At 36.5% G+C, this 25780-nt stretch overlaps 3 long non-coding RNA genes across 4 annotated transcripts; all 3 read right to left on the reverse strand.

Annotated features, from left to right (window-relative positions):
* Positions 1 to 814, reverse strand: LOC136243690 (uncharacterized). Of its 2 annotated transcripts, XR_010694951.1 has the most exons (4): positions 737 to 814; positions 368 to 687; positions 170 to 315; positions 1 to 126 (listed from the first exon to the last, which is right to left on the reverse strand). It is a non-coding gene; the product is annotated as an uncharacterized lncRNA (long non-coding RNA). The 2 variants fall into 2 exon arrangements; XR_010694950.1 differs by having other exon boundaries at positions 368 to 794.
* A 15032-nt stretch (positions 815 to 15846) lies between these two features.
* LOC136246882 (uncharacterized) lies at positions 15847 to 17161 on the reverse strand. Its single transcript, XR_010696891.1, has 3 exons — positions 16443 to 17161; positions 16303 to 16393; positions 15847 to 16246 (listed from the first exon to the last, which is right to left on the reverse strand). It is a non-coding gene; the product is annotated as an uncharacterized lncRNA (long non-coding RNA).
* Positions 17162 to 18383: 1222 nt separating this feature from the next.
* Positions 18384 to 22219, reverse strand: LOC136246889 (uncharacterized). Its single transcript, XR_010696896.1, has 3 exons — positions 22144 to 22219; positions 18992 to 19063; positions 18384 to 18490 (listed from the first exon to the last, which is right to left on the reverse strand). It is a non-coding gene; the product is annotated as an uncharacterized lncRNA (long non-coding RNA).
* Between the last annotated feature and the right edge of the window lie 3561 nt (positions 22220 to 25780).

Below are 25780 nucleotides of genomic sequence, written 5' to 3' on the forward strand. Positions count from 1 at the left end.
GCTAATATATGTCCTGTACATAAAAAGGGTAGTCGTAGTAATGTTGCTAATTATCATCCTATTTCATTAACCTCCATTTGTGCTAAAGTCATGGAGCATATCATATATCACTCTATTATGAACCACCTAAATCAGAACAACATATTAATTGAATGGATTCAGAGCTAACCATTCATGTGTAACCCAACTCATCACACTATCTGAAGATATCTCCTTTGCTTTAGACCACCAAAAACAAATAGACATCATCCTATTAGACTTTTCCAAAGCATTTGACACAGTACCACACCAGCAACTACTAACCAAATTAAGATTCTATGGAATTAATGGTAATAGTTACAATTGGATCCAAACTTGGCTTACTCACCGCTCCCAGTGTGTTGTGTTAGATAGCGAATCATCAAGTCCAGTACCGGTGCTTTCTGGAGTACCACAAGGCACAGTGCTCGGACCATTAATGTTTCTGTTGTACATTAATGACATTACTAAAGATATCAACTCACCACTCCGCTTGTTTGCTGATGATTGTCTACTTTACAGAGTTATTAACAGTGCAGAAGACGCCAACATGTTTCAAGAAGACCTGAATAGGTTATCAGAATGGGAAAACACCTGGCAGCTTAGATTCAATGTTAGTAAATGTACTGTCATACGTTGTACAAGATCCTTGACACCATTCAATCACGTCTATACCCTCAATAATCACATCTTAAATCTATCTGATCAACATACTTACTTGGGAGTAATCCTTAATACATCACTATCTTGGTCACCACACATTTCTAGTATTATTACTAAAGCATCTAAAACACTTGATTTCCTGAAACGTAACTTAAACAAATGTTCAGAACAAGTTAAAGAATCTGCTTATCTAACAATTGTCAGGCCACAACTAGAATATGCATCTGACGTCTGGGACCCTCACCAAACTGGAGATATTGTAGAGCTAGAAAAAATACAACGAAGAGCAGCACGCTGGGTAATGAATGATTATGGTAGACTTAGTTCTGTCACCTCAATGTTAAATCAGCTTTCATGGCCAACTCTCGAGACTCGTTGCAAATTATCTCGACTACAAACTTCACACAAATTTTTTTACCAACAAATATCACTTACAATTCCTCCATACTACCTACCAACATCACGATCCACGAGACAGTACCATCCACTGCACTACATCTTACCACATGTATCTACCACAGCACACCAAAATAGTTATTTTTCAAGAATAATTAATGATTGGAACTCCTTACCAGTAGATCTTGTTGAAGTTGCAGATGCTGAAATTTTTAGAACTGGACTACAATCATTATTGTAATTGTGTTACATGTATTCAGGCAAATCTGAGCACACCAGCAGGGCTGACTGCTAAGTAATAATAATAATCAATAATACTAATCATTACAAATACATGATGTGTCATACAATAATGTAAACACGTAGCTATAAGTGTTAGCTACCTATAGATTCCACTCCTTAAATTTGCTGCATTCAACACAGTACCACAATCTTATATCATCACAGTAGTCCGCACAATCAGCATGAAACCATTTATTACATATATCGTAGCATACCATCTTGCAACCACCATCTGACATTTGACATATGCAGTGAACTTAAATTACTTCAGTGCTTCAAATCCTAGACTTATGCTTGCGACGCTGTGCGGAGGGGAATTCTTTTATCTGGTAAGCTTCTTTTTATTTTTCTGGTAAGTTTCTAGAATCTACTGTGGATGTGATCGCAAATGTAGAAGTGAATGCTTGGTATTATATTTCTTCAAGATCAAAACTTTTTGACCTGGAGGAAATTCCAACGAGGACCCAGAACTAGTAGGTAAGAACTTGCTGTGCATGTTAGGATCATGTGAAAATTGTTTCTCTACAAATGTTGCAATTGTTTAACAGAATCTGCATCCATGTAAGCAATAGATTCTTTCATGTCAAATCCTAATTCAAGAAAACATTTCTGTACATATCCTGGTAACCTTTCTTTCATCAATAATAACAAGTCTGGTGAAGAAACATCCAGCGAGGCAAAATTCGAGGTAAAATCAGAATCACTGCGAACAAAAGCTAAATAAAAAAGGCATCACAAATAAATTTTAAAAATGCTTACCATCACTACATGGCTACTGAGCTAGTCTCAAGGCACCCGACCCTAAAAAGTGGGTCTGGTGAAACTGTGTACAAAAAGTTTGAGCTCTGGAATGTTTATTGGATGACGTTTTACCTGTTACGTAAGTGCACTGTTTACGTCCCAACATCCATTCAACCAGATACGCTTGTTGTAGAAACTTTTGGTGTTTGGTAACCATTTTCGCTTCAAACCCTTCGTACCATAGATGAACGCACCACAGCCAGAAGTGGTGCATCAACCAAACAGCATGGCTTGTAAACATTAAATTTTGTTACAACAAATTTCAGTTTCTTTATGGACGAACAATGCCCATATGATTTTACGGTACTGGGCTTTGCAGTGTGAGGACTATGATTTTCCTTTCCTCAAAACCCTGTTGTAATTAATTGTGTTTGTATTTTAGTTGTAGAGTAATTTGTACTAAAAAACCAGATCCAGGGACGTAGGGAGGGGGTTCCGGGGGGTTCAGGAACCCCCTGTAAAATTTAGACTTCTGCAAGCAGGATCCTAACACACCATTTAGTGTGGCAGGACAAAATGAGTGAGTAATATAGTGTAATGGCACAGCATAACAATTGATAAAACTTACATTCATCTCTCAGGGAAGGATTTACAGAGGTAACATGAGCCCTCTTCAAAACTTGTTAAAAGATCGATATGCTCTAATAGAGCAGTCAGGTATATACTCTAATAGAGCAGTCAGGTATACTCTAATAGAACATGCATGTAAATATCCATGTCCATATGGAGTTTTTCAGACATTCCAACATTAAATGCAAAACTTAGCATGACCTTATACTGCTATATCTTTGGTGTGCAGTGTTTAAAGATATACAGCTCCAGTAATTTATCACTTGTGTTATGCAAAATTAATTCATGCTATGCATATTTGTATAGTTATATTGTTTTGATTGTCATTTGTATCAGTGGATTCATGGCTCCTATACCACAGTGAGATATAACCATCACTTACAGATTACCATATGTGTCTCTATGTGTTATGCTGTCCGTTTCCACTAGGTGACTTTATCTAGTGCTACTTTCATCCCAGGGGCACTTAATGCATCATAATTAATGTACTTTTTGCATAAAATATAGCAATTTACTGAGTTTTGATTTATTAAAATATTGAAAGTCTCTCAGCGGCTGGGGGCACAACACTGGTGCTGGAACCCCCCTTCAAAAAATCCTGGCTAAGCCCCTGAGATCCGCTTACAGCATCACCAAACTAATAGCGCTACTTTATTTATTCAAAATTAAAACGAACCGAACAGAATTGTATGGCTGTTTTATCAATGAGTTTAAGCGACAGAGTCACCGGATGTAATTAACCATAAGCCTCGAATCGTTTGAAATGTACGCATTACATAATCAATTTGAAATGGAGCGATCTGATTGGATCTTCCAACATTCCGGAAGCGCCAAACTTTTGTACACAGTTTCACCAGACCCACTTTTAGGGTCGGACTCCGCGAGACTACCACTTAGCTGGCAAGGGGCGAGGCTCTGGGTTAGCTATCGCACTATTGCTCACTGACCTAAGTGGTGAAACATTATCTAGTATTCCACAGATTGTAGTGCATTCAGATGGTGTAGCCCAGCTATTATCTAACATCAAAGTGAACAAAGCACCTGGACCTGATAACCTTCAAACATGTTTCCTACAAGAAGTTGCATATGAGATTGCACCAATCCTTACTGTTATCTTTCAAGCATCATTAGACCAAGGTGTTTTACCAAGCATTTGGAAAACAGCAGCAGTTGTCCCAATTTTTAAAAAAGGTGCCAGATCCGATCCAGGCAATTATAGGCCAGTATCCTTAACTTGTATTTGCTGTAAAATCTTAGAACATATTGTATATTCCAGCATTACCAAACACTTACAGTACCATGAAGTTTTATGTGATGGGCAACATGGATTTCGACAGAAACGAAGCTGTGAATCACAACTGATCACAACCATTAATGATTTTGCCAAGTGCCTTAATGAGAAGAGTCAATGTGATGTCCTCCTGTTAGACTTTCGTAAGGCCTTTGACAAGGTACCTCATGCATGCCTTTTCCAAAAACTTCACCATTATGGAATTCATGGAGCACTACTACTTTGGCTTAAATCTTTCTTAACCGATAGATCACAATATGTCATACTAGATAACCAAAAAAGCCATCCAACCCCAGTATCATCGGGAGTTCCTCAAGGCACAGTGCTAGCCCCACTTCTCTTTCTATTGTATATAAATGATTTACCTTCTCGAGTACGCTCTAAAGTAAAGTTGTATGCCGATGATGTATTACTCTACTCCTACATTAAATCTGAATCTGATTGTCATGCATTACAAGAAGACCTAGATGCTCTCGCACAATAGGCACGTATTTGGCAGGTGGAGTTTAACCCCAGCAAATGTGAATTCTTGAGAGTTACCAATAAGAAAAACCCCATTGTCTTTAATTACTGCATTGAAGCTGTACCTATTGCCCAAGTTGCTCATACCAAATACCTTGGCGTAACAATTTCAAGCAACCTTTCATGGAATGAACATGTCCAAAGGATTACTAACAAGGCCAAACAAGTAAACAACTTTTTGTATCGTAACTTACGTGAATGTCCTACTCACATTAAATGTAATTGTTTCAAGATTATGGTTCGTCCAATCATTGAATATGCTGCGTCTGCTTGGGATCCCCACACCTTGTTGAATATAAACAAGCTAGAATCAATCCAGAGAACTGCTGCTAGATTTTGCTTTAATGACTTTTCAAGATATTCAAGTGTTACTAACATGTTGTCTTCTCTTAATCTACCATTGTTACAGGTAAGAAGAACCCAAGCTAAATTAAGTACTTTTTACAAAATAATTAACGGATATTTGATTGTGCCTACAGATGATCTTACCCCTAAACTTTCAAGTTTAAGGAGTGGCTACTATCACCAACCAATGACTCTAATTGATGCTTACAAATTTTCCTTTTTCCCATCAACCATCAAATTATGGAACCAACTCCCTGCTGATGTAATTAATTCCTCTACCCCTAATAAGTTTTGTAATAACTTAAGTAAGTTTTATGATCACACCTGTGCGTTATAATCTTTTGATTGCTGCACAGTAATAAATATAAATAAATATAAACTGCTCGCTAAGCTACTGGTATCTCAAGTTGGACGAAGCTACGCAATCAACCACGTCGCGGTCCACGTTTCATCTCTCCTGAATCCGTAAAAAGTCAGCTCAAACATTTTGAAGTAACGTTTAAAGTTAGGTTCAAAGAACAGCTCGGGTAAAACAGGCCCAGCGAGGAACGAACGTAGGCGCACACAATTAAAATATTCGGAATTCTCCTAAAATAAAACGACATCTATCGAGCCAACGATTCCAGATTCTAAGGCAAGATTCCTAATTCCATGTGGGATTCTAAACGAGTTGTACGGGATTCCAGCTCGTGCATGACGGACCAATGCTTGTTATTTATTTATTTATTGTTAATCATCAGGACCCTCCAGGGGCATAATGCTGATGTGCAATTACATGGAGTCACCATAGACCAAAACTGAACTGGCATGAACACATCAACAATGTTGTCAAGAAGGGAAATTCTGTGCTTGGTTTTTTGCGACGAAACTTAAAAAAACTGCTCCATTGCTGTAAAATCATCATGCTATTAAACTTATTTACGACCAGTTCTAGAGTATGCATCAGTGGTATGATCACCACATTACCAGACAGACATCGACAGACTAGAGATGGTGCAAAGACGATCAGCAAGATTTGTTTTAAATAAGAAAGACAGATACGCTAGTGTGACTAAAATGATGGAATCTTTGGGATGGCCTAGTTTGCAAAAAAGAAGAACAAATGCAAAACTGATAATGTTTTACAAAATAATTAACGATATTGTTGATGTTGACACTGATGACAACATATTAGTACCAGTAACATGTCACTATACACGTGGTCACCTCATGCAGCCTTACACAAGAGTGGACGCATACAAATTTCATATATGCCATCATCGATTAAACTTTGGAATACCTTACCAGGAGATGTTATCAATCAAAACTCAGTAGAAATTTTCAAGCCAACTTGCACACACACACACTTGTAATTAACTGACAACAAATGATTTTAATATGCATTCACACACAATCATAATTGTGATTCAGATATGTACGATTATACTCCACTTATGGAGGTACGTACATTAAATCTATATTATATTATTATGTGTACAATTTCAGTTAGTTACTTAACTATATAAGTATGTACAATTACGACAAGTTACTTAATTATTTACATATGTACAATTGTAAATGAATCATGTTCTACATGGTTATCAGTAAAATCAGGAGTACCTCAAGGGACAGTCTTGGGACCACTTTTATTTCTTGTATATATTAACGATATTGCAAAAGGTTTATCTTCAAGTTTAAGACTGTTTGCTGTTGATTGTCTATTGTATCGTGTGATCTCATGTGAAGAGGACATTGCTGAACTCCAACGTGATCTTAATACCATGTTCAAATGGTCACAATTGTGGCAAATGAATTTTAATGTTTCAAAATGTGTTACCTTGAAGTGTTATAGGATACGGGATCCAATACTAACAGACTATTTCATCAACACCCAAAAACTACAAAGTGTCAAGCAGCATCCATATCTGGGTATAGTATTTGACCAAACAATGTCTTTTATTCCACATATTAACAGCATCACATCCAAAGCAACCAGACCTTTGAATTTTGTTAAACGTAACTTGTGTAATTGCTCCCAGCAAACTAAATCTAGAGCCTACACTAGCCTCGTCAGACCAACACTTGAATATGCTAGTTCTGTGTGGGATCCCCACCATAATAATCACATTGCCTCCATAGAAAAAAATCAAAGGAGAGCTCTAAGATGGATATTTAATGATTATAATTTCAGTCACAGTGTTACCACCATGCTACAAAGTCTCAATTGGCCTACATTACAACACCGTCGTAAAAGAATGCGTCTTACCTTGCTGTACAAATCTATTATGATTATGATTATGATTAAATACGGGTAAAGGCACAGCCTGCATATCCGATCAATGCAGTAATTATACAAAAATAACTCTTGAATCAATTAAATGACTGATACAAAAATAGATCTTGAATCAATTAAATGACTATCTAATAATGATTTAAAAGTGTTAATCGAAGAACTATTTACAACATAGTCTAATTAGGCAAACTATTCCAATTGTTGGTGATTCTATTGATAAAGTAATTAGATCTACACAATAGTCTTGAGCGTTCCTTAAACAATTTGAATTGATGCCCCCTGGTAATAGATGTTGAGTACGTATATATATATCAGTAAAATCGGTGGTGAAATAATTGTTAAGAATTTTAAAAAGAAATATTAGATCACCTCTCAATCATCTATAATGAAAAGATGGCAAATCTAGTTGTGTCAACCTCTCAGAGTAAGATTTGTCTTGAAGTTGTGGGATGAGACGAGTAGCCCTTCATTGTATCTTCTCTACCTTTCTGTTGTCTAGAATGTAATGAGGCCCCCAAATAGGATTATTGCATTCCAAGATAGGTCGAACTAATGTATTGAACAAACAAGTTAGCATGGTAGAGTCAAGGTATTCAAATGATTTCTTAATCAAACCAAGTACTCAGTTAGCTTTGGTAGTAGCTTGAGGGTGTGATGGTGGAATTAGAGCTGATCGTCAAAAACAATACCGAGGTCGCTGTACGTTGCATTGATGTCAATAAATATTCCATTGAGACAGTAAGGACCATAGTGGTGGGCTGGGCCGAAGTGAAGGTGTTTGCACTTGGAAATATTAAAATTCAAAAGCCACTGCTGTGACCATCTTTGAAGTAAGTCTAAGTCACTCTGTAACGCAGTATAGTCTTCTCTATTTCTAATGACTCGAAAGATTTTTGTATCATCAGCAAACAATAGCACCGGACTTGATACAATTGATGGTATCTCATTTACAAACATCGTGAATAGTAGGGGACCCAGCACAGAACCCTGGGAACACCACTAGTAACTGGAATGGTGGAAGATTTATGGCCATTAAGTACAACTTGTTGCACTCTGTTAGATAAAAAGCTTTCAATCCATTTTAGCACATTTCCATGAATACCAAACGATGTTAACTTTTGCAATAAACGTCGGTGTGAAACAGTATCGAAAGCTTTTTGGAAATCTAAGTAGATTACGTCAATAGAATAGCCCTCATCAAGATGATGAGTTAAATAATCCAGCATCAGAAGCAATTGAGTGGAACACGATCTTCCTGGTATAAAGCCAAATTGATAGGGAGACAGTAAGTTGTTTGTGGATAGGTGGTTCAGTATATGATCTTTGACAATGGATTCCATTAACTTGCTGAAAATAGAAGTGAGGCTGACTGGTCTATAATTGCAGGCCAGATCCGTGCACCTTTTTTGTGAATAGGTGTTACATTGGCACACTTCCAATCTGAAGGTAAAGTGCCACTATTTAGCGATTTATTAAACAGGATAGACAATGGTACAGAAATAAATTCACTTACAGATTTGATAATAGTTATAGGCCATCCGTCTGGTCCAAAGGATTTAATACTTTGTAGAGCTATTAGCTTGCTAAAAACAGTTGCAGGAGTGATTTCAATGGAGTCATCAAGGAGAGGAGAACTAGTTGAATCAACTGTTGGAATACTTGCGGTGTCCTCGCAGGTAAATACACTAGAAAAATATTTGTTAATTATTAATGGCCTTTTAGCTCTAAAAATTCCTAATTATTTCACTGCGATTTCCACAAACACAAGAATTCATCATCATCAATCCTACTATTTTACACATATCAGAACAGACGCCTACATGAACAGTTTCTTCCATAGAACAATAAGAGAATGGAATGATCTCCCTCAACATGTTATTGATTCTAACTCACTAGATTTATTTCAGGAACAATTAAATACTTATCTTAATACTGCTTTATTGTAATTATTGATTTTTTTGTAATTGTTTGGGACAGACCTTGTCCTCTGGGCACAATCAGCTGGTGCTGTCTGCCCAGTATAATTACATAACCAAGTAATAATAATAATAAGTGACGTCATAAATAAATAAATAATTAATTAAGTAATTAATGTACAGCGAAACTACTTAGCAGACACACAAATGCTCACCGGGATTGTGTTAGACGATAGTAAAACAGGAAAAATAAAAAGGGATTTTTTCTTCCGTGCCTTCGTTATGGAATAGAGTTTTCCATATAACGCCATCCTTTTCAGTTCCTGACAACCAGTAACTCGTTAGTTACCACCCGTAAAACTTGTTAGCGTGCCCCAGTAACTAGTAAGGCCGGTTTGTAGCTCATAGCAACCAATTTAAATGCGCTGCGCCGCCTGCGCGTTAAACCAGGAACTTGTCTCCTATGAGGGAAAGAACTATTATTGGTGGAAACAACGACGTTTTCTTACTTGGAGGTTAGTTCTGTATAATGTACTCCAACTATTACTTTACTGCAGATAGTTTTTAGGGTCTTACATTTGAGTATTAAAATGCGCAAAAGCATTAGAATACACTTACGAGATTTTAGCCTATAGTCAGTAGAGGCATAGATAATAGACACCCCATATGTAGGGGTGTCTATTATCTATGGTAGAGGCAAGTCTTATTATTGGACCATATTTACAAGTCTGTGCTATTGTCCACTGATACTACGCTGTGTGGTCTGTTATTTAGTGACTAGTCCGTAAGTGGCGACTTACTATTTATTGCTACTGTACAAGCATTGTTTTGCTAAAAGGTAGCAAAACAAAATTTCTATGGTTAAAGACTCTGTTTACTGTGCTCAGGATTGAGTAAGGGGCACCAAGAAATAGTTTATTATAGAGCAGTTGTTCTCATAAGACTTATTTGTGTTTCATGTTCTGTAGACATGTCAGTACTGTGCATATTGTACACTAATGATGCAGTCACATGTGTCATAAGATAAATAATATGCTTTGAACATTAATTTTGCTTTTACCATACCTTTGCAGCACTGGATGTGCAACTATTGTACATAACATGGCTTATAGCTATTATAGCAATCAAACCAAGCACTGTAATACTGTTAACACTGAGTAATAATGATTACAATAGCAGTGCAAATGTAAGCTATTCAATTTGTGGATGGTAGCAGTGTTAGTGGAGTATGTACTAAGATTCTGTCTTATAACAGTGCTGCCTGTTCACGTCTCGAAACAATCCCAAAGATTCATTTGCAAACAACTATAAACTTGTTACTAACTACTCACGTAACACTACTCTATATATCGCATACATACAGTATGCTATAGGATACTAATATAGTTATGTTCTGGTTAAATGTCTGTTGTTGCATATAGCTTGTAATGTATGACTGTGTACAGTGCGTATGTATGATAACTTACAATATGTGACCGTCTCAGCGAAAACCTGTCTAGTTTGCACAAGCATGTGCATTGAGAAAATTGAAACTTAAAAAATATTTTTCGTTACATTATGCATGCTACAAGAAAAAATATACAAGTTTTTATCGGGCCAGTACACGAAGAAGGAAGATTTAAATCGATTAAACTATGCACCATCTTACTCATGGAGAGTTCAAAAATCTTTGTTTCATTTCTGTAGCCCCAATGGTTTGCGTGTCACGTGAGTTTGTTTACGAAGTGGTAGACGCAAACAAAATTATTGCTATTCTTCAACAAAGCCGCCTTCATACGCCTACACAAAAATGAATGCAAGGCTAAAACTATACCTTGGTTGATCTGCCAATCCATGATGAACATTGTAAGCCAAATGTCAACTTTGTAGACTAATCCAAGCGGAAGTTATGGCTTCGAATGCAAGTGCCTGTAGTTTATTTTTAGTAGTCACTGTACAAATCGATTTCCTTGTTCTTCCTACTTTCTAGCACTGTAATTCCAAAACTACTCACCACAGAAAGCTGAAACTTTGGTGAATCATGCCTTGGACAATGCAGATAATGCTGAGAAATTAAAAGGATATTCAGAGGTTGTGCGAACTAGATGGGTTTTCGCTGAGATGGTCACATATGTGACTATTGTATGTACATTCAGTGAAATCAAGTAATGGATAACTCTCAATCTTTCTTTAATATTGCTGCTTCTGTGTTGTGTTGGCTGGTCCATCTGTAATTCTATAATTTTTATAGCATACTGTAGCATTGTTACAAAGTTGTACTGAGAATAAAGTAGATGGGGTTGATGATGGTCCTATTTAGTGTCACACATGGTACTGGGGACATTAGCTTTATATAAGTTGACCATATAATATTATTATGTATGTACACTGTGCAGGGTTGACGCTTGTTATCTGTATAGTAGTGTTGTAAACTGGTATGGAAAAACTGATTATAACTGGTATTGTCTTTTGCCCACTCACTTGGTAAACTTCTGCTGACAAGTGATAATGTCATAGCATAACCTCAAAGCATGTGTAAATGTCGTGTAACAACAAAATAATATTTAGGAAATTTGTAGTTGGCAAAATTTTAATTTGGCGACATACGCACTATTTAATTTTTATTAAATTTACTGATAAATTGGCACTACACTGTTGCACATGTTGTAGGCTGACAGAAGGATGAATTTGTATCCTGAACGTTTCTTGTGCTGAAATGTCTGCCTTGTAAATTTAGTGCTCAGTCACAGTAGGCTGTCCACTGATAGCTTTCACAGGGTTAGATCATCCGACACGTGATCAAATATCTGAGTCTGACCTGGATTGGATCACGTGTGCAATGGATCAATTAGTTCACGTTGAAGTGTTTTAACCTAGTCCTGCCACAACCTAGTTTTTTTTGTGAGCCACAACTACTTATCATGATCATGTATCTAAGTAATACAGTAAACCTTTGATTTCTTTAGGATGTCATGTCAAGTTACATATACAGTGTTAAGGAGTGTTGACAATGTCATCAGTGGACTGTTTATTGAAGCCAATCTACAAGGGTCATTGAAGCTTACTACTGAGTAGAGACCTGACCAACTAACACATTGCAAGTGACTATAGGTATCGTATCATAACTTTGAGATATGCATTTGTACAGGCTATACTGAAGTAGGACACTCTCCTCTCTTTTTATATTATGAACTCTTGCTAGTGAGCTTGGCTCCATGTAAGCTTACAGACAGCATCAAACATAAGATTCATGCAGACTGTAATACTCTAATTGATAAATGAGCACAAGCAGAGTTTTATAATTAGAGCGAATTTGCTAGTTAGTGCATAGAATCACTGATATGAGCAGTTGTTCTTATAGATAAGACTTGTTCGTGTTTTATGTATACAGCTTCCCTAGACATATCAGTACTATCCATTTGGTGCATATAGACACACATGTCAGAGAATAATAGTATAGCTTTGATCATCTTATTTAAAGATCACTTTCACCATACCTTGCAGCAGTTTGGATGTGTGACTACTGGTTAAGACAAATCTATTGTAGGTACACTTCTGTACACCTCGTAGAATGAAATTTGTGTGTATATACATGGCTTATAGCAACCATAGCAATTAAACCAAGCACTTTATAATTAAATCAGAGTACTGATGACTACAATAGCAGTGCTAATATAAATGTAATGAGCTAGTCATTTTGGGAGTGGGTAGCCATGTTAGTAATGTGCATACTAAGATTCTGTCATATAAACCATTGGCATATAGCTTATAAAGTATGCGAACGGTATAGATCCTTGCTAATCCAAACTCCAATAATCTGAACACTTGCTAATCCCAACAGTAGAAATGACTGTTCTATTAGGGTATTTTGTGAACAAGTGTTTGTTCTATTAGAGTATTTGAATAGGGTTCTGTATATGTGACCAGATTTGCGAAAAGGTACCTTTTTCACACACAAAATTTGACCCATTTTTTGGATTTCAAAGCTTCATAACTTTTTGATCATTGCATATAATTGCTTGAAATTTTCAATGAATGTAGCCACAGTATTTGGCTACATTTGGATACTAAGAGCAAGTTAATTGGTATAAGGAGTCAAGTATTACATTATTTTGTTTGCTGGTATGTCAAATGTGTGGAAAAGGTACCTTTTCGCAAATCCGGTCACATATAGTCAATCATCTGAACAATTTCACTACATTGAGAACAGAGCTGTTCAGATTATTGAGGATCCACTGTTTAATAAATTGGTATAATATCCATTTTATTGTATTATTAGCTTACAGTGTGTGACTGTTGTGCACACGTACAATGAAATTAAGTGATGGATAAATCTTAATCTTTCTATGATAGTTCTTCTCTGTGTTGGCTGGTCCATCTGTTGCCCTATAATTTTGATAGCATACTTTAACATTGTTACGAAGTTGTACTGAGCTTTCATGTCTTTGTATTGGTTGGTACTGGTGACATCAGCTTTATAATATTACCATGTATTTTGTGTATGTATACTGTGCACATGGCTTTCCCCTTGTTATCATTTAAACTGGAAAGTTAAAACCCATTGATTTATCTGAATTCCATTCAAATGCTCTAATAGAACATACACACTTAAACAAAATAATCTAATAGAACTGTCACTTTAGTTTGAATAATAGAACATTTGTGTATCGATAGCTGAACATTAAAGGGACCACTGTACTAGGGTATGTGTGACCTATTAGAGTATTTTGTTATTACATGAACATTGTATTATAGTAAGTATATGTTCTATTAGAGTAGTTGAACGTAACTCTATTATAAACAAATGGGCTTCATTTATTTGAACAAATGCACTTAACTGAACACTTTTAAGATTGAATTGAAACAGATGTTCAGATAGTGGAGGTCCTACTATACTTATTATACATCACAGTTAGACAAAGCAAATACAAATTGTTTTACACGTTAACAAATTTACTTGGTTATGTGTGACCCGGTCCTAGTAATAATAATAATAATAATTACAATAATAAACTATAAAAATATATACAATTACGATAAGTTACTTAACTATATACATAGAAGGGGCTAATTTTTGCTTAAATTCTTCAACACAGTCAGTCTCAATAATCTCATCATCTAATCTATTCCATTCTGGTACAGTTCTTGGGAGGAAGGAATATTTATATACATCAATTCTTGGTTGGTAAGGTACTAGTTTAAAGTTGTGTGAGTGTCGGGTCCGTAATACAGTAGATTTAAATGGGAGATAACAGTTTGGTATACTTAATAAATCATGTAGTACTTTATATAGTAAAACTAGTCTAGCTGATTTGCGACGTTCTTGTAGTGTAGGCCATTGCAAGTTTTCAAGGATGTTAGTGATGCTGTCTCTATTATTTCGTCTCCATGGTTGACCTGTGACAAAACGAGCAGCTCTACGTTGGACCATCTCTACTTGATTTATGTTTGTTTGGTGATATGGATCCCATATTGGGGAACAATACTCTAAAATAGGCAAGACAAATTAATTATATGCTAGCTCACGTAGATGGCTAGGACAATGCTGAAGATTTCGCTTGTGTCTTGGTCAATCAATTTTTGTCTATCACACTACACAAAAATTTAATGACATAAGCATTGATGAATCACACAACCAAGAATTTACACAGTTTTTATGAATGTTTCATTATCAAGACTCACGGTAGTGAGACGCGTGGCCAGTAAAGCAGAAACGCGCGACGCAGACAATGAATGACGCGACCACCAACGTAAGGATTTCACAGGAACGAACGTTGTCAAATTTAGCTTGTCTATACTCACCCGTCATTTACGTTATCGCTATGAAACTCTAGAGTTAAACTCATCGTGTCACAAGTAACTACCACACAAGTAATGAAGAAAATCCATGCCGACTATTTCGTGATCGACATTGCCGACATGAAAGGGGATGTTTCGATTTTTTTTTTCACATGCGGTTAGACGCAACCGCAGGTGCATGCATTGCATTCTTTTTTTGCATTCCGAACATTGATTGCCCTACTATCGCTTCAGTACCATCTCGATCGCCTCAAGATTCACAACATAGATTTCACCATACATCATTACTCTACCGTCGTAATTTCAGCACCTAACGAAGTTTCAGTTTTTTTTTTGTTTTTTTTGATTTTTTTATTCCGGCCCTAATGGCACTCCCATCCTCCTGCTCAGTAACCCTCAGTCTAGATCTGTTGATCAGCTATGGCAAGAGTTTAAGCAAACAGTTCACAAGGCTGTTCTTGATCATGTTCCACACAAAGTAAATAAATCAAGTAATAGACTGCCATGGATAAATAGACAAATGAAAAAGGATATGAAAGTTCGAAAACGTTTGTACAACAAAGCTAAAAGAACCGCTTACAATCTGAATGGGATGCTTATCGTAAATTAAAGAATTCTATAAATTTGAAAGTGAGAGCAGCACACAATAACTATTATAGCAGATTATTTAATTACTCCTTCAGTGGAAATCGTCGACAATTTTGGAAATACATCAGAGCCAAAAAACAAGATAAACATGATATTCCGGCATTACTTATAGGTGACCAAACAATCCATCATGCAAAAGACAAAGCAAATGCTTTGAATAATCACTTTAAATCTGTGTTTACAAAGGAAAACTTGTTAACAATGCCTACTATGGATAGTAATACTGAAGTACCCAACATGACTGATATATCTATCTCACAATCTGGAATACATAAGTTATTTATAACACTTGATACAAATAAAGCTAGTGGTCCAGACCGTATATCCCCTTACATCTTGAAGCATTGCGCAGATGAAATAACACCAATATTACACATAATTTTCAATCATTCTCTGTCAACTAACTCATTGCCATCTGATTGGTTAAAAGCCAATATATGTCCAGTATTCAAGAAAGGTAACCACAGTAGTGTTAGTAATTATCGCCCCATATCTTTGACCTCCATTTGTGCAAAGGTTATGGAACACATTATATATCATTCCACCATCAACCATCTAAACGAAAACAACATATTAATTGAAAATCAACATGGGTTCAGATCTAATCATTCATGCATAACTCAACTAATTACTCTTACAGAAGACATATCCTTTGCTCTAGACCATCAGAAACAAATAGATATCATCCTATTGGATTTTTCTAAAGCATTCGATACAGTACCACACCAATGCTTAATGACCAAACTAAGATATTATGGAATTAATGGCAGTACTTATAACTGGATCCAAACTTGGCTTACCCAACGTACTCAGTGTGTTGTTTTAAATAGTGAATCCTCTAGTCCAGTGTCGGTAATGTCTGGGGTACCACAAGGCACAGTTCTTGGACCTCTAATGTTCTTATTGTATATAAATGACATAACTAAAGACATCAACTCACCACTCCGCCTGTTCGCTGATGATTGCTTGCTTTATAGAGTTATCAATAGTGTAGAAGACATCAACAGACTTCAAGAAGATTTAAATAAACTGTCAGAATGGGCCGATACTTGGCAACTTAAGTTCAATATTAGTAAATGTACAGTTATACGTTGCACGAGATCCTTATCACCACTCACTTACGACTACACACTTCACAGTCACATACTAGATATATCTGATCAACATATGTACCTAGGAGTCTTAATTCATAAATCACTGTCTTGGTCACCTCACATATCAAATGTTGTCAATAAAGCATCTAGAACACTCAATTTCTTAAAACGCAATCTAAACAAATGTTCAAAACAAGTTAAAGAATCAGCTTACCTAACAATGGTGAGACCACAACTAGAGTATGCATCTGCTGTCTGGGATCCCTACCACATTGGAGATATTTCAGAGTTAGAGAAAGTACAACGAAGAGCAGCGCGCTGGGTGTTGAATGACTATGGCAGATTCAGTTCAGTTTCTCTAATGTTGGATCAGCTGAAATGGCCTACATTACAAATTCGTCGGAAATTATCTAGGTTACAAATATTGCATAAGATACACTACCAACAGTTATCACTCCAAATTCCTCATTATTACTTACCAAAAACACGACCAACAAGACAATACCACCATCTTCACTATATTTTACCTACCTCATCCACCACGGCATACCGAAACAGCTATATCTCAAGAACAATAAACGAGTGGAACATACTACCAACTGACACAATTGAAATTGCAGATACTGATCTATTTACAGCTAGACTCCAATCATATTATTGTACCTAATGTATTTGTTTATGTGATTCCTGAGCACACCAGCAGGGCTGACTGCTCAGTAAACAATAATAATAATAATAATAATCCTCCCCGATCTCTAGCTAGAAGTTAAACCTGATTTAATTTATAAATGACAAAAAGCAGAAAAAAGAAAAATCAGCTAAACCTACAGAGCCTACACAGGCCTACAAAAACACCGCATGGACCGCCAGCATACACACAGCAAAACCCCCGGACAGGGGCCTTAACAAGAAAGCCCTGCAGTCTACTGGCCAAACTGCAGGGGGTGGGAGCATGAAACAGAGTTCAACTCCCACAAAGGACTGCCAGGCAACAGGCTAAATAGATGTAAAAATGTCCGGGAATTGTGGCGCCACAGACAAACAGAGAGTTGCTCTAGCAGATGGCGGTATGCTAGGCCACGAGAAATTCCAAAGTTTCAGTCATCCCCAGTCGACCTAGAGGCCAAATACAAACGCCATATTGTTGTTTTCCGCAATACCTGCTTGGCATGTAGGGCAATGTGTCTTTAAACTGTTCTAAAAAATTCGTTGAGATTGAAACATATGTTTTCGAGAACGGCTAGTTTGAAATTTGAATTTAGTCGCCCCCACATAATTTGCTCTCTGCAAGAATTTAACTCAGAATTTAAGGAATGACGTAGAGCACAACTGTGGTCACTGGTTATTGATGAACTGGTGCTGTGTGTAGTTAATCAGTGCATGTAGCCACAAAGAGAAGTGTGCTGCCATAGATTATAGTCTATAATCTATGGTGCTGCATACCATCGTTCGATTTTGAAATTAGTCGCCCCCACGCAATTTGCTCTCTAAGAGCGCGGTTTAAAGAATGGCACAGAGCACAACTGCGGTTATATACCTGTTTTTGACACAAGCTGTAAGTAATTAGCACATGTAGCTGAAGGAAGTGTGCAAAACCACCTGAAAATTTTACAATTGTCACTATGCATTTTATAGCACCCCCACACAAAATTACACATGAAATTACAACATACAGCGGACACATGAACACTAAATAGTTTTCACAACAATAGTACAACAATGACTGTGATATAACTGCTATGAAATTCTTCTCCAGTGGCCTGCTATGGTAGCAAGTCTCACACGACGGCATGTATATTCATCCAAACACAATGGGAGTAACGAGTAAGTGCAGTCACAAGTTGGTATGACTTCATTTGTAGAATACAGATGAGTGGGTGTGGCTCCAGTATGTCTAAACAGTTAATAAACATTCCTGTTATAAATATGTGCTAAAGTTGCAATATAATAGTATAGTATTTAAATACAACAATACATAGTCTCCATTGTATCACTGTCAAATGACACTAAGTGGAGGATATTGTTGCATCTCTAGTATGTACACTCCATGAATACAACCTGTCTTAATGGGCCACCAGTATAGAAATACAACTTCTCTTGAATGGCCAAATCCAAATTGAGAATTTATACACTGCTACCTGCTTATTGAGTGAAGGTGGCAATAAACAAGTTCCAATGTAATTTATGCAAGTGATCTGACCTTGTATATCCTGTCAGTGGTTGAGATCCACTTGGCCAGGACAAAACGTGACCCAAATGTCCTGGATGATCCATATTCAACCAACTTATGACCCAGTGGCACAATGGAACTGAGTATTTATAGAGAATACAGTTATAATTATTTCTAAGATGTGTGGACACATTACAACTCATTACAACATGTGCATACAAGTACCGTTTTAGCATTTCAAGTCACCACATTATGTACAGACCAGTCAACAATGCTTCATAGTGCCCATCAGTAAACCTGAAGAAGAAAAGTTACAAAAAATAAAAATACATATAAATACAGTGAAACCTCATTTATAGGGCCAGCTCTGGGACCAAAAAAATTGGCCTGAATAACAAGGTGGCCTTATTAATGAGGTCATAAACTACTGTTTATCTATATTTTGAACCTTCTATAGGTGGCCAATATAATGAGGTGGTCTTATTAAAGAGGTGGACACTAAGTGAGGTTTCACTATACATATGGTTAACAATGGTGAACAATATTAATGGTTAACAATAATATGCTGAAACCTTACTCAGGTCACTTCTTGTGGCAGATTGCTCTGTACAACTACTGTTTATCTATATTTAGAACCTTCTATAGGTGGCCAATATAATGAGGTGGTCTTAAAGAGGTGGACACTAAGTGAGGTTTCACTATACATATGGTTAACAATGGTGAACAATATTAATGGTTAACAATAATACGCTGAAACCTTACTCAGGTCACTTCTTGTGGCAGATTGCTCTGTACAACTACTGTTTATCTATATTTAGAACCTTCTATAGGTGGCCAATATAATGAGGTGGTCTTATTAAAGAGGTGGACACTAAGTGAGGTTTCACTATACATATGGTTAACAATGGTGAACAATATTAATGGTTAACAATAATACGCTGAAACCTTACTCAGGTCACTTCTTGTGGCAGATTGCTCTGTACAACTACTGTTTATCTATATTTAGAACCTTCTATAGGTGGCCAATATAATGAGGTGGTCTTATTAAAGAGGTGGACACTAAGTGAGGTTTCACTATACATATGGTTAACAATGGTGAACAATATTAATGGTTAACAATAATAAGCTGAAACCTTACTCAGGTCACTTCTTGTGGCAGATTGCTCTGTATACAAAATGACACATTCAGGGATTGTATTTAGATGGATGTTAAAGTAACGCATTATGACTTAAATACCCATGATGTGTCACTGCTAGGCAGTATCTGATATGGCTACCATATACATGGCACTGCCAAAGCACAACATCACACTCGCTTGCACGCACAATCTTGCTCAAAATTAAAAAAAAATTATAATTAAGGGGTATGGCAACTGTTTCGCTCGCAAGACTGTGTGGCAGCTGTTCCCCTTCTGTACAAGTGGCCACCAAGACAGGTCCACTGTGGATGAAAGCCAGGCATTAGATATTTGGTATTTCATGCGTTCAAGGCATTCCAGGGCTTCTGGTAGTCTCAAATCTCACCACAGTTTAACTCATGCAGTGTTGTGGTCACCACTAAACCACTGGAATGCTGTGTTATGTTCATCTTATGCTTGGATACTATATAGTAGAACTGAAGGGATACTCTGAAAAATATAATATGTGACCTAATTTTAGAAAACCGTCGATATTCGCACAATTTCAAAATGCATTTTATTTGTTCTTTGTTTTCTACAGGGACAGAGGAATGGACTAGCCAAGTTTCAGCTTCCTAAGTAAAGCAGTATTGGAAATACAGTACTAGACAACCGGAGGAGCAAATAATTTGATATGTACAGAAGCTATCGAGAAAAGAATCTACAGGCGCTTACATAAACCATCATAACTTACTGATACAACGACGTACGGAATTGAATCTTGGCTCATTGTGTTCGCTATGAATTTGTACATCCACCAAGGTATATTTTCCCCAGGCATGCTGCTTTGTTCGAGAAGGAAGGCAAATTCACTGAAAAACGGTCGTCGGTAAATTCTTTCATAATCGTAACGCAAACAAACGTCTGTAACTTTGGAATCGTTTCGTGTATGGAGATGAAACAAAGAGTTTTGTACTCCCTATGGACAGGCGAACATGATGATTCTCAGGATTTATCAATTGGCGGCTTAATTCGCCCACCAGCGAGGCGATAAAAACTTGCGTATTTTTTTATTCTGGAGCTTGCGTTTTTTACCCATAGTTTTTAAATGCGTTTTATTACAAAAGTACTGTTGTGCATATATCGATGGTTTTCCAAAATTTGGTCACATATAATATCCTATGGATAATGACTTAATCAATTTCACTTATAAGGACCAAAAGTGTAAATTTTTACACGTTGGGCTGACAGCCAACTGCCTATGTCTGAAGCAGTGCATTTGGTGCTCTAACAGATTGGCTGCCACCTTGCTGCCGGTACTCACTGTCTCATATGCTGTTCACACTAAATCCATCTCTATAGCCAGTTAGAACAGCATGCTTCTTACCATTTTAAGGCCGCAAAATGCAGCCACCTCCTTAACAAGCTAGGTCAGAAATTTTGTCTGTACCTGAATAATGACCAGTTTTCACTGTACTATTAGTGATTAGTGATCATGGAGGATTATTTATTAAGATACTAAGATATACAAATGCTATAACCTCTAAATATAGCAGTAAAATTTTTACCATGGTCCAATAGAGCGATAACTTTTAGGCCACAAAATTATGTTAAAATGTCCGCAACTTCCGCGGGGCAACAAGTGGGCAAATTCAATGGCGGAGCACCTTCAAGAGGCTGCAACTTGGCTTCTGGTGCTCCATTCGGCATGAAACTTACTCAGGACATAGATCAGAAGTTGGGAAACATGATGAAAAACATCACTTGGACATCAGGTTGGTTTAAAAGGTAGCTAGTAGCTTTGATAATAATATAAATCAATACTAAATGCTCACAGTGGGCATAGAGACAAACTCTGCCCAATCTTGTTGTCAGGTTGGTTTTACCCAGGTTAAAAAGATAAAACGGCTTCCCACGCAATTATTAGCCATAACTCGCCTAGCACGGATCAAACTAACCTGCACTACTTAAATATCTGTTATACTATTCTCTTCCTTGTTCCTGACAACGTGATTTCATTTAGAAAGACAGTCTCAACAAACCTCAGGCAAAGTAAACTCATGCCCCAAAGGCATGCGTACATTTTCTGCCCCAGGGAAGTGATTATGTAACGACTGTGACGTCAGGTGTTACCACTCTATCTCTAATAATCGTGAGAGACTCTACTGTACAAACTGAGGTACAAACACATGTTTTATGTGCTAATCGTCTTTTTACAATTAAGTTATACAACACAAATACATGTATAGTTAGACTCACCAATTGTGTCTCAGTAGCACTAAATCCCTTCTACATGAAAAGACAAGCAATGAGACAACAGCCTCTCAAAGATCACAGCCTATTCTGGTGCGCTTGTTTAGTAGTAATATAAATTTTAACAGCGTTTATTCACTACAGGACATAATTACGTGCCCCTCTATTGTCTCTGTACATACTTGCCATTTCTCTACTATTCTTATTTCATTTCACAAGAGTTCCTATTGATATGGGCAAAGGCGTGGTTTCTCCGCTTGAATTAGTCCATGCTTGAAGTAGATCGAGATACTCTAACAGAGCAGTCAATCACTATAACAGAACAGTCACATTTCTACAAGTGCTGTATTTTATATTGTAAAGTCTGTAAGTAGCTAGTGATTTAAATTATATAATTCAGTGTTAGGCAGAAGTTGAAAATATGCTGTAATATTGATTGCTGTGTTACAGCTGTTTTGTGACTGCTCTATTAGAATATCTAGATGCAGTACAAGATGAAAGGCGAAGTGTTACTAAGTGTTTACTAATTAATATGGGTGTTAGTTGACTGCAGTTGCATGTCACTAAAATTACAGTTGTATTTTAATATTCTATCACTGTAATCTGGAGTTTCTTTCAAAACCATGGAAACTCACCTATTGTTTTCAACAGTGTATGCTTACTCTAACAAAAATTATTGAAATCCCATCCAAAAACAGCTTGTAGCTGTAAAAAAGTGCATGTCCAAGTAAAGCAGAATTAACTGCGACAAAAAGTAATGATATCATAATGCAGCCATGTGTGAGGTGTGCAAGTTGTAAAATTAATATTAGCTAATCAGATAATACAATATTATTGTTAAAGTGTTAATGAGAACTATGTGATGCTGCTAGTTTTTAGTGTGCGAGCATCTTCATAAATGCCACATAAATTTGATTCTCAATAAAGCAATGTGTATAGATTCTCTGATAGCAATAAAATAGTTTGAGTTTGGCCGCCTTTCCTGTGTATGGCAATGCTACGAACAAAGGAAAGGCAACCAAACTCAAACTATTTATTGCTATCAGTGAATCTATCATTGCTTTTTTGAGAATCAAATTTATGTGGCATTTATGAAAATGCTCATGCACTTAAAAACTAGCAGCATCACATAGTTCTCATTAACACTTTAATAATAATATTGTATTATCTGATTAGCTAATATTGATTTTACAACTTGCACACCTCGCACATGGCTGCATTAGGATATCATTACTTTTTGTTGCAGTTAACTCTGCTTTACTTAGACGTGCACTTTTTTTTACAGCTACAAGCTGTTTTTGGATGGGTTTACAATACAGAGTTGTGTATACACAGGTACATTGCACAGCTGCAAATGTAATAAGTTAAGATAGTATGCCTAAAGTAGTACAAGTGTAATTTAATGTATCCAGTGGCAAGGTGTCCCCAAGCGGGCTTCCAGGAGTTTCAGGGAACCACTTTAGATTTTACACACTTCTTGGAACATGTACTGCAGATTTCAAATATTTTGAATTCATCATGAAAAGGACTCTTTACACAAGTTTAGTGATAAGGGTTGATATACTCTAACAAAGCAGTCAGGAAATATTAATTAATCAACATGTGATAAAACAGTCATTTAACTGCAGTGGAAACCCATTTTCAAAATTCCTGTGTACTATCCTGAGTGGGAAATAGTGAATAGTATGTATGTGTACTTGGACATATTTTAACAAACTTGCATTGTAGCACAAGTAGCAGTACTGTAGAACTACTACAGATTAGCAAGTCATAGTAAATTATTGTTATGCTGAGTGAACTGGTTCATGTGTGTATGCTAACATTAACAAATTCATACACTTTTATTTCATAATTTTCATACATAGCACTGTGATAGTGATGACTGCATTGACTGTTGTTGAGTTATTGTTGTATTGATTTGTCTTCTGAAATCTGAAACGAATGCTGCCAAGATTGCTACTATGACATTTGCTGCTGTTATTTATGTTGCTAAAAAAAACAACTATCTATTAAGATAAATACTATATAATACAACAGTGAATATATTATAACATTGACACTTTTAAAATGTATGCACATATACACACACATACACACAATTATGCCTTCATGTATCAATAAATATACCAAAATCTTTATTATGATCATAATTATGTTGTTTACAATATGTGACTGGATCTACAAAAACTGTTCCTATCGCCGAGACAGGAAGTTTGATTTTTTCTTACAAACACAAAGCTTAATGAATGCACTATGAAGTTTCACTGCCACAGTCGACCAAGGTAAAGTGGTCTGCTTTTGCTGGTTGTTTTTTAAGCACAGTGGCGATCCGTATGAGTGGTCTGGGTTTTTGATGGGACCCTGGCCAACCAGGAGATGGCTGTATGTGGTTGTATAGCTCCATGGTGCTGGACAATGACCTGTGCTATAATTCCTTTCATTTTAGCAGTAGTGGCTCAATAATGTGAAATTAAATACACAATTTATTTGGTGAGAATTCACCAGTAACCAGTTACATAGGTTACAAAGTTACACAACACTATTAATGAAATATCACTTTTAAATAGGTGATTAAATTAATGTGAACTTTAATTATAGTACCACATTATCTTCAGTAAGTATTACACCCCAAAATCACCTTTGCTGTAAAAAAAGGCGCGTCCATGAAACTACAAGTACTTGTAAAACAGCTCAGTAATTGTAGAGAAAGACCTCATGAGAGTAAAAACAACTGGCAACTCAAAGAGCTAATATCTGGAGTGGCCAAGAATAAATCTTATCATACAACTAACTACCATGCATTGGCTGTAAAATAGGTGTACCCATCAAAGTGAAAGTAACTGGCAACTGAAGCGGCAGATATCTGAAGCAGCCAAGAATGAATGTTGACATACAATCAATTGCGATTAACAAAAATTTAACATTGAACCTTTATCATTCAGCTGTGTTCTATATTCACTGTATATAGCTGCATCCTAAATTTATTTCTTTTAGCTCTAATTGGCTGGTAATTTGGCCGCCTTTTGTAATAGTGTACAGAGCAAAAAAGGCAGCCAAATTACCAGCCAATAAGAGCTAAAAGAAATTAAGTTAGGATGCAGCTATATACAGTGAATATAGAACACAGCTGAATGATAAAGGTTCAATGTTAGATTTTTGTTAATTGCAATTCATTGTATGTCAACATTCATTCTTGGCTGCTTCAGATATCTGCTGCTTCAATTGCCAGTTACTTTCACTTTGATGGGTGCATCTATTTTACAGCCAATGCATGGTAGTTAGTTATATAAGATTTATTCTTGGCTGCTCCAGATATCAGCTCTTTGAGTTGCCAGTTGTTTTTACTCTTATGAGGTCTTTTTCTACAATTACTGAGCTGTTTTACAAGTACTTGTAGTTTCATGGACGCGCCTTTTTTACAGCAAAGGTGATTTTGGGGTGGATATCACTTATTTTGTCAGTGATAGGCTCAATGATGGAACAGCAAATTGGTACAAATTGATATTTGGAAATGAGCAAGTAAAATGTATAATAAAAAATATCTTGGGATGCACCTGTTGATTATTTTCATCTTTTTGTACAGTGTTATAAAAGGCATGGATAACTATTGACTGTTTTATTACACCAGAAGTATGAATTTGAA

This window comes from Dysidea avara, chromosome 2, assembly GCF_963678975.1.
Source record: "Dysidea avara chromosome 2, odDysAvar1.4, whole genome shotgun sequence".
Lineage (NCBI taxonomy): Eukaryota > Metazoa > Porifera > Demospongiae > Dictyoceratida > Dysideidae > Dysidea > Dysidea avara.